Below are 9,552 nucleotides of genomic sequence, written 5' to 3'. Positions count from 1 at the left end.
TCAGAAGAGCTGAAGGCCACTATCAGAGCAACCTGGCCTCATAACACTTGAGCAGTGCCACAGACTGATTGACTCCATGCCACGTTGCATTGCTGCAGTAATCCAGGCAAAAAGAGCCCCAACTATGTACTGAGTGCTGTACATGCTCATACTTTTCATGTTCATACTTTTCAGTCGGACAACTTTTCTAAAAATTAATTTTTTTTTTGGTCTTAAGTAATATTCTAATTTTCTGAGATACTGAATTTGGGGTTTTCATTAGTTGTCAGTTATAATCATCAACATTAAAAGAAATAAACATTTGAAATATATCAATCTGTGTGTAATGGATGAATATAATATACAAGTTTCACTTTTTGAATAGAATTACTTAAATAAATCAACTTTTTCATGATATTCTAATTTTATGACCAGCACCTGTATTGTGACTGAACAGTATAAATCCTGAGAAAACAGACCAGTCATCAATTCACTTTGTCATGACTTGAAGTTTGAACAATGGAAAGTCCTTCAGCATGTTAGGATTTTTGATGAGCTGTTCACCTATGGGACAGCTGTGGCCGAGTGGTTAGAGCAGTTGTCTTCCAATGCGAGAGTTGGGGTTTGAATCCACCAGCAGTCACATGCTGAAGTGTCCCTGGGCAAGACACTGAACCCCTCATAGCCTCTGATGTGTGTCTCATCAGTGTATGAATGTGATCCAAAGCACTGATTAGTCTCATTAGAATGATTTGTTCCATTAGCTTTGTAGAGGTAGAGTGCTGTATGAATGGGTAAATGAGGACACAGATTGTAGTGTAAAGCGCTTTGAGTATCTTGAAATAAGATAGAAAGGTGCTATATAAGTACAGTCCATTTACCATTTACCTAATACACAGATGTAATGTTAAATATTTCATGACACTCACTGTGCAGGTTCTGAAAAATCCATACATCCTCACGCAGATATACAGGAAGGGCATGCAGAACAGCTCGGTGTGGATGTCATGGATCTCTAATAAGATCAAAACAGAGGTGCATCTTCAGTTAGGTTTATTGATTAAAGCTAACTGTAAAACAATTCAGTCACAACATATCCACTAATAAAATTTCACATGTTTAATAAGATCAGACAAACTACTGTAAGTACACCAACAATGAACTCATCAGCTCATCAAAATCACAGGACCTGTGCAATGCAACAAAGGTTTCAATTCAATTCAGTGTATTTATATAGCGCCAAATTACAACCAAGTTGTCTCAGGGCACTTTACAGGAACATTCACATAAATTAGTAAAGTTCTCTATCTAAGGAATCCAGTAGACAAGTTGAATCTTGGCTTTGTTGCAGTCTCCCATCCTGAGCAAGCACAGTGGCAACAGTGCGGTTTAATCTATTACAATGTTTAATATTTTCACCTATTCATCGTGAAGTGTTAAAATATCTTCTGCTGAATAAGGTCATCAGATAAGGCAGATGGTGGTCGAGCTCAGCATGGAATGTGTTGGGAAGGTTTTGGTCTGTAAATTTTTTATTTTTCTTCCGGCGCCGCGCAAGCAGGCAGCTCGTCTCAGCAGCTTGGCAACAATGGAACTGATTTTTTTCTTGAAAACTTTATTTTTATTTTCTTTTTTTATGGTTTTTATTTTTGGAGAAGGTGTGAGCGACCACACTCCTATTGTTTACTCTCGGGACCAGCTGCTTTCCCTCCGCAGCTCCGCTGTGCCTCCTCCTGCAGAGCGACCTGATGTCCCCCGCGAGCTGAGAAGGAAGAGACGCGGGAGACATGCAGGCATAGGGCGTCACAACCAGGGCAGAAGGTACAGACCTGTCCTCCCATCCATCATTATGGGAAACGTGAGATCTCTTCACAACAAAGTGGACAAGCTGGTGGCTCTAACGAGACATCAGTGGAGCTACCGGGAGATCAGCCTCATGTGCCTGATGGAGACGTGGCTGACTGAGTTAACCCCGGACTCACATATTAACATGGACGGCTTTCATTTACTTCATGCGGACAGAACCAGAGAGAGTGGTAAGAGGAGAGGAGGGGGTGTGGCTGTGTTTGTGAATGATAGATGGTGTAACGCTGGACATTTAACCATCAAAAAGACGCTCTACAGTAAAGACATTGAACTTCTAGCAGTTGGTATGAGACCACACTATCTTCCGCGGGAGTTTTCACACGTTATTGTGATAACGGTGTATGTCCCGCCCTCTGCTGATGCTGCTGCAGCCTGTGACATCATTCACACCACCACCAGCAGACTCCAAACACAGCACCCACAGGCCCTCTTTCTGATCTTCTGAAAAAACATCTTCAGGAAAAAGATGGAGGATCAGCTGAAGCAGAACAACATTAGTGGGGTGTGGAGGAGCCTTAAAAACATATCAGGCCACAAATCAAGCCCCCAGGCTGTAGGAGACAAAGGGTGGTTGAATGACTTGAACAAGTTCTTTAACAGATTTGATCTGCCACCCACCCCCACCCCTACTCCAGCCCTGCCCCCCTGCTGTCAGCCCCATCACCTTTAATGACTGCCAACTTCTCTTCTCAGGAATTCACACCTCTCAGCTCTCAGCCATTAGCCTCCCCCTTCATTCCAGAAGACTTCATTTCACAGCCCCCTTCCCCCACCTCCATCTTGTCCCTATCAACTCTTCAGGTGAGGAATGAGCTGCGAAAGATCAAGGTGTGTAAAGCTGCAGGTCCAGATGGAATTAGCTCCAGGCTCCTGAGGTGCTGCTCAGATCAACTGTGTGGCATCATGGGATTTATGTTCAATCTGAGCCTGAAGCTGGGAAAAGTACCACAGCGGTGGAAGACCTCCTGTGTGGTACCAGTACCAAAAACCAAACATCCCAAAGACCTCAGTAACTACAGGCTGGTGGCTCTGATCTCACATTTGATGAAGACCCTCGAGAGGCTGGCCCTTAACATTTTGCGCCACCTGGTGAGGTCTTGATTAGATCCATTGCATTTTGCCTACGAGCCTGGCATCGGGGTGGATGACGCCATCATCTACCTCAGGCACCAAGCTCTGACCCACCTGGAGAAACCTGGAAACACTGTGAGGATCATGTTCTTTGATTTCTCCAGTGCTTTCAACACCATCCAGCCAGGACGTCTGCAGGACAAGCTGGAGTTATCAGGAGTGGATCACCACATGTCCCAGTGGATACTGGATTACCTCATTGGACACCCACAGTATGTGAGGACACAGCGCTGTGTCTCTGACATGCTGGTCTGCAGTATGGGGGTCCCACAAGGAACTGTGCTGGCACCGTTCCTCTTCACCCTCTACACTATAGACTTCACCATCGACTCCCCACAATGCCATCTGCAATTTTTTCTGATGACCCTACCATAGTCGGCCTCATCACAGGTGAGGACGACTCAGAGTACAGACAGCGGACTCAAGACTTTGTGGACTGGTGCCAGCAGAACCACCTCCTGATCAACGCTGCTAAAACTAAGGAGCTGGTTGTGGATTTCCGCAGGCACAGGTCCACCTCACTGACCCCGGTGAATATCCAGGGTGTGAACATCGAGATTGTGGACTCTTACAAGTACCTGGGTGTTCACCTGAACAATAAACTGGACTGGTCTCACAACACTGATGCACTTTACAGGAAGGGTCAGAGCAGACTCTACCTGCTGAGGAGATTGAGGTCTTTTGGAGTGCAGGGGGTGCTCCTGAAGACCTTCTTTGACTCGGTAGTGGCATCAGCCATCTTCTATGGTGTTGTGTGTTGGAGCAGCAGCTTATCATCAGCTGAGAAGAAGAAGCTAGATAAGATCATCAAGAAGACCAGCTCTGTGCTTGGACGCCCCTTCGACCCAGTGCAGGTGGTGGGAGACAGAAGGATTCTAGCTAAAATAACATAATTACTGGACAACGTCTCCCACCCCATGCATGAAGCTGTTGCTGAACTGGAGAGCTCGTTCAGTGACAGATTACCGCATCCTTGTTAGGAGTGCGCGGGGAACCCAGATGATATGAGACCCAGAACGAGGCAGAAACAGGGGAAATACAAAAGAACAGTGTTTATTATGTACAGTGAGTTAATAACATCCACAGGCTGCTTCTCTGAGGCTCCTGGAAAGAGGGACGACAGGTTAATAGTTGTCCAACGGGGGAAGGCCTGAGTGGTTTGTTTAATGAGCGTTTGTCCTTGTAGAGAGAGCCGAGAGATGGATTTAGCTCAAGGGTGCTCTCTTACATTTTATAATATCTGGACTAGTTCAAGTACATGATATTATACTTAATTTAAACGGATTCTTTCATTTTTCTGGACTAAGTGATATTGTGCTTAGAAGTACTGTGTCGGAGATGGTCTAATCAGTGGCATGAGACGTTAATTTTCTTTGACCCATCAAAATGAATGTGGTCATTTATTAACAGAATCAAATTTTAACATCAAAACATTGTACACTTGATTATTCAGATCGATTACAATAACACAGCTTAATTAATGAGCTTTACAATGAGAAATCATACGGCCATGATTTCTCACTTGCAACTAAAATACAACAGACATATCTGAAGATATCTGGATTAATTACTGGCAAGATAGAAGAGTTTTAAAGATGGGGAATGAAGGAGTTTAAATGGAGAGAAAAGATGGGGATGAGGCTGTATGTCTGTAGACCAGAACAACACGCTCCTTTCAAGCGCAGTTCGCCCGCGGTACACTGGTAGTGAAGCTCATGACGACTCTTTTACCTTGGCAGAGGATGAATCAGCTGCGGTAAGAGGTCCCTGGTACGCTACCTTTCAGCGTCTTCTCAGGGCGGCTGCGACTCGGCAGAAGTCGTGAGAACTCGTTTCACAGAACAAACTTCCTCAGAAGTTATAAGGCTTTCACCGGGTGGAGCCACAGCGAGGCACCGTGGCTCCTACAGGAACTCCAGCCGAACTCCATCAGTACCAGAAGAACAAACGGGACTCTGAGAAGTCTCAGAGGAACTCAGAACTTCTGTTCTCTCTCGGAACTTCGGTTCATGTCTCCCAGAACTTCTGTTCTCCTGTGCTCCCAGAACTAACTGAGACTAGGAAGTGTCGACCTTTAAAGAGTTCTGTTTCCGGTCCCTTTTGGGAAGTCCTGATTGGTTGAAAGAACCAACAGGGGTGTAGTTTTAGTGACGTAAGAGGGTTACTACAAGTCAGAAAAAAAGTGAGATATTTAGGAACAGACAGAGAAATGTTTAGGAGCAGACAGAGAAATGTTTTGGCCAAGTGGGGGGACGCAGGTGCCAGCTTCTCTGTTTCTGTCTGAGAGGTTTAAAAACATGACAGTTCGTTCCAATAAACTTGTTTCGGACTGTCTCCGACTTTTGACCGACATCACACCTTTCTCATTTCAGAGAGAAGATCAAAATGCATAATTACTTGTTAATTGCTGATTTATCTGTCCACAGAGACAGAACAGCGTCGTTGGTGTGGGATCCTTGGATCTCTACACCCTTAACTACCAGTGGTAGGTAGTGTTTGGTGGACTCTGACTGCTCCAGCTCACAGAGGAGGCTGTCTTGTTGGGTCAGAGTTTGGACCACCGGGTGGGTCTCTTTGGTTTCACATGATTTCAAAGGAATACTCACCAGGCTCGTGTCCTCGGGTGAGGAGTCCTTTGCGCCCTCTGTGGTACCTGCTGTCAGGCAGTCTGTGTTACACTCCGGAGGCATTTCTATTGGCAGTGGTTTGCTCACCTTGGCCCACATCGTCTGATCACCATAATCTATAATCGCGTCGAAGCGATTTATAAAATCCTGGCCAACCATAAATGGGAATGAGTCAACACTAGACACGTGTACCGGGTGGTATAGTGTCATTCTGCCAATCTGCATGTGAACCATTGCTATAGCTGTCAGGGTTGTCCTCTTCTCTGAGAGACCCTGCATTTCTATAGCACATTCTGTGAGAGGTATTACCCTGTTAACACTGCCAGCGGCTGTCCTCAGCTCCTCGAACAGTTTAGCTGACATAATTGTTATGTCCGCCCCACCGTCCAGTAGTGCTTCATGTGTGAGGACCCCTTCGAGCGTTACTGACAGGTACGCCTTCTTGGCGACCCCCCTTCTGATAAAGTTACACAGAAACCTCTTAGGTTTTTTCTGACGTTTCTTCACACGCTCAACCTTGTCTGTGTAATCTTGTTTGTCTGAACCGTCAGTACAGCAGTAGCTGTTTCTGAGTGTTCAGCTTGCGATGACTTGTCATCGTTTGTGTGTGAGTTCACCCCCCTTCTTCCGATGAGGGGTTGCTGGAGGTCACAACAACAATGTCTTGGTGTGTTTCACCGACATCTGTGACGTTGTCATACGCGCCCTCAGATTTAATAGCGATTACATCACTACATAGTGCTCCAGGTTGGTTTCCCGTGTCAGTGTGTTTCAAAGTTTCTAACAACCTGCTTAGTTTCTCTGTCTCTTCCGAGCTCAGAGGTGTAGGGCCTTGTTTCTGGAACCTTTGTGATTTTTTCGCCTTGGGTCGTTTTGTCCGAGGTGGAGGAGGGATAGGTACGTCATTTGGGGGTTCCTTTTCGGACTTCCCCTGATAATATGGGTCACCTTGGTTCCCATATCTCTTCGTCCTACGCACACCCCACTTACAATAATCACGTTCATCCTCTGGGATTAAATTCAATCCCTTTAGATCTTTTTTGTCCCAGCGTGCACCTTCATGACGCGGTTTGTTAGTTTGAAAAGTCTGCTTTTTCTCTCCATTTTTAGGAGGGGGAGGCGACACACGCCGTCCTTCCAGTTCTAGCGAATGGGGTTTAACCTTTACACCAGGAAACACCTCTATGGGCGTCTTAACATGAGAACAGGCCTCAAACACATTCACAGCACACTGTTTAATCTCATTGATGGATTTTTCTTTGAAATTTGCCATCATTTGTACCGACGTTCTTATGTCAGTGTGGAGGTTTTTGCTGAAAACAAATTTAAAACCTTCTTCCTCCTCCATGCCGGTTTCATTCCTGTAACCAAAATAAGCCTGGAAGATTCTTTTGTAATAAACCTTTGGATGTTCATGCTTCCCTTGCGTGACCTTGTCTGCAGCTGGGAAGCCACCTGGCCCTGTGCAGGGGTTGTATTCCCTGATCAAAGCTTCACACAGAAGGTTGTAATCCCTTCTCGTGGCATCAGGTTGACGCTCGATGAAGGTGAACACCTCTCTGTCCGAAGTGAGCCTTATCAGACTGATTCTATCCTCAACCGTAGCATTAGGATAACCACTCAGTCTGAAATCTAGGTCATTTAGATACGCCTTCGTGCCAGTAGAACCCATAGGCCTAGGAACAAAGCGTTGAACATATTTTGAGATTTTTTGCAAATCCGAAATTGGGAGCAAAGGCTGTATTATCGGTATCGTAGGAACCAAAATGGCACGTGGAGGTGTGTCGCTAGACACATGTGGAGGTGACGGAATGGGATTAAGAGCAGGAGGTGCACCAAAATCCTTCTGAGGTGATGGTGGGTGACCTGGACTCTGACCTTGTTCGTCTTTGAGTTCCAGACAAGCTCGCCCCACGTCAGAAATCTCATTTGTTGCTACGGCTAGTTTCTCCTCACAGGCTTTTAAGCGTCCCTGTGATGTTTGACATTCACTTTGTAAACGCACACCTTGTTGTACTAACGCCGCCTTTTCCAATCTGCATTCGGTCAGAGCTTTTGATGTGAGCTGCAACTGTTGTTACAGCGTATCGTTGTCTGAACACAGTGCTTGGTACTTAACCTCTCTTTCCCTTATCTTCTCCTCATATGAGTGAGCTTGTAATGACAGCTGAGCTTGTGAGAGCTCTCTGTCACATTGTAACTCCTCTTTTTTTCTGTTTAACCTTACTGCAAGGTCGTCAGCCTTGTTTACCACAGCATAGAATGTTGCTTTCAATAAGAGTGCCAATTTAGCCAGCTGGTCATAGCTTGACTTTGTTCTGTCGGTAGAGGTCACACTCTCTGCACACTCCTTCAGCTCGTCCAATAACTCTTTTGAGTTCATGCTGTCCACCTGTTCACCATATGGATGTAAGGATTCTGTGAGCAGCGTCAATGCTCCCTCTAACCAGTCCTTCATCTCACAAGGATCAATATTCTTTTCTGTCACACCTGCCATGGTTATTCACTGTTCAGCACTTATCTGGTTAAACAGTTGCCAACTTCAGATATTTCAACAGGTAAATATTTGTATTCAAGTGCCATGTGATTTTCACACACTATTTTAGCTCTGGGTTCACTCAACAGTACTGTTAAAGCCACTTCTTCAAATGAATGGGCCGCCTCCTCCTAAGAAAGTTGAGAGAAAACAGTCTGTTCAAACTAACAAACCGCGTCCTGAAGGTGCACGCTGGGACAAAAAAGCTCCTCTTTCAGAGGATGACAGTGATTATCGAAAAAGGGGTGAGCGTAGGACGCAAAGATATGGGAATCCATATCATCAGGGGCAGTACGTAAGGGAACCCCCAAAAGACGTACCTGACCGTCCCCCACCTCGGCCGAAACGAACGGAGGCGAAAAAATCACAAAAGTTCCAGAAACAAGGCCCTACACCTCTGAGCTCGGAAGAGACAGAGAAAATACGCAGGTTATTAGAAACTTTGAAACACACTGACGCGGGAACCCAACCAGGAGCACTATGCAGTAAGGTAATACCTATTACATCTGAGGGCGCGAATGACAACATTACAGATGTCGGTGGAACACACCAAGACATTGCTGTTGTTGCCTCAAACAACCCCTCATCAGAAGAAGGGGGGGTAAACACACACACAAACGGTGACGAGTCATCGCAAGCTGAACACTCAGAAACAGCTACTGCTGTGCTGACGGTTCAGACAAACCAAGATTACACAGATAAGGCTGAACGCATGAAGAAGCGTCAGAAAAAACCCAAGAGGTTTCTGTGTAACTTTATCAGAAGGGGGGTCGCCAAAAAGGCGTACCTGTCAGTAACGCTCGAAGGTGTCCTCACACACGAAGCACTCTTGGACAGTGGGGCAGACATAACAATTATGTCAGCTAAACTGTTCGAGGAGCTGAGGACGGCCGCTGCCAGTGTTAACAGGATAATACCTCTCTCTGAATGTGCTATAGAAATGCAGGGTCTCTCAGAGGTGAAAACAACCCTGACAGCTATAGCAATGGTTCACATGCAGATTGGCGAAATGACACTGTACCACCCAGTACACGTGTCTCGTGTTGACTCATTCCCATTTTTGGTTGGCCAGGATTTTATAAATCGCTTCGACGCGATTATAGATTATGGTGATCAAACAATGTGGACCAAAGTGAGCAAACCACTGCCAATAGATACGCCTCCGGAGTGTGACACGGACTGCCCAACAGCAGGTACCGCGGAAGGCGCAAAGGACTCCTCAGCCGAGGACACGAGCCAGGTGAGTACTCCTCTGACATCATGTGAAACCAAAGAGAACCACCCAGTGGTCCAGACTCTGACCCAACAGGACAGCCTCCTCTGTGAGCTGGAGCAGTCAGAGTCCACCAAACACTACCTACCACTGGTAGTTAAGGGTGTAGAGATCCAAGGGTCCCACACCAACGATGCTGT

The sequence above is a fragment of the Nematolebias whitei genome, chromosome 10, assembly GCF_014905685.2.
Source record: "Nematolebias whitei isolate Nwh7 chromosome 10, NemWhi1, whole genome shotgun sequence".
Taxonomy (NCBI): domain Eukaryota; kingdom Metazoa; phylum Chordata; class Actinopteri; order Cyprinodontiformes; family Rivulidae; genus Nematolebias; species Nematolebias whitei.
This window is presented reverse-complemented; position numbering follows the sequence as displayed.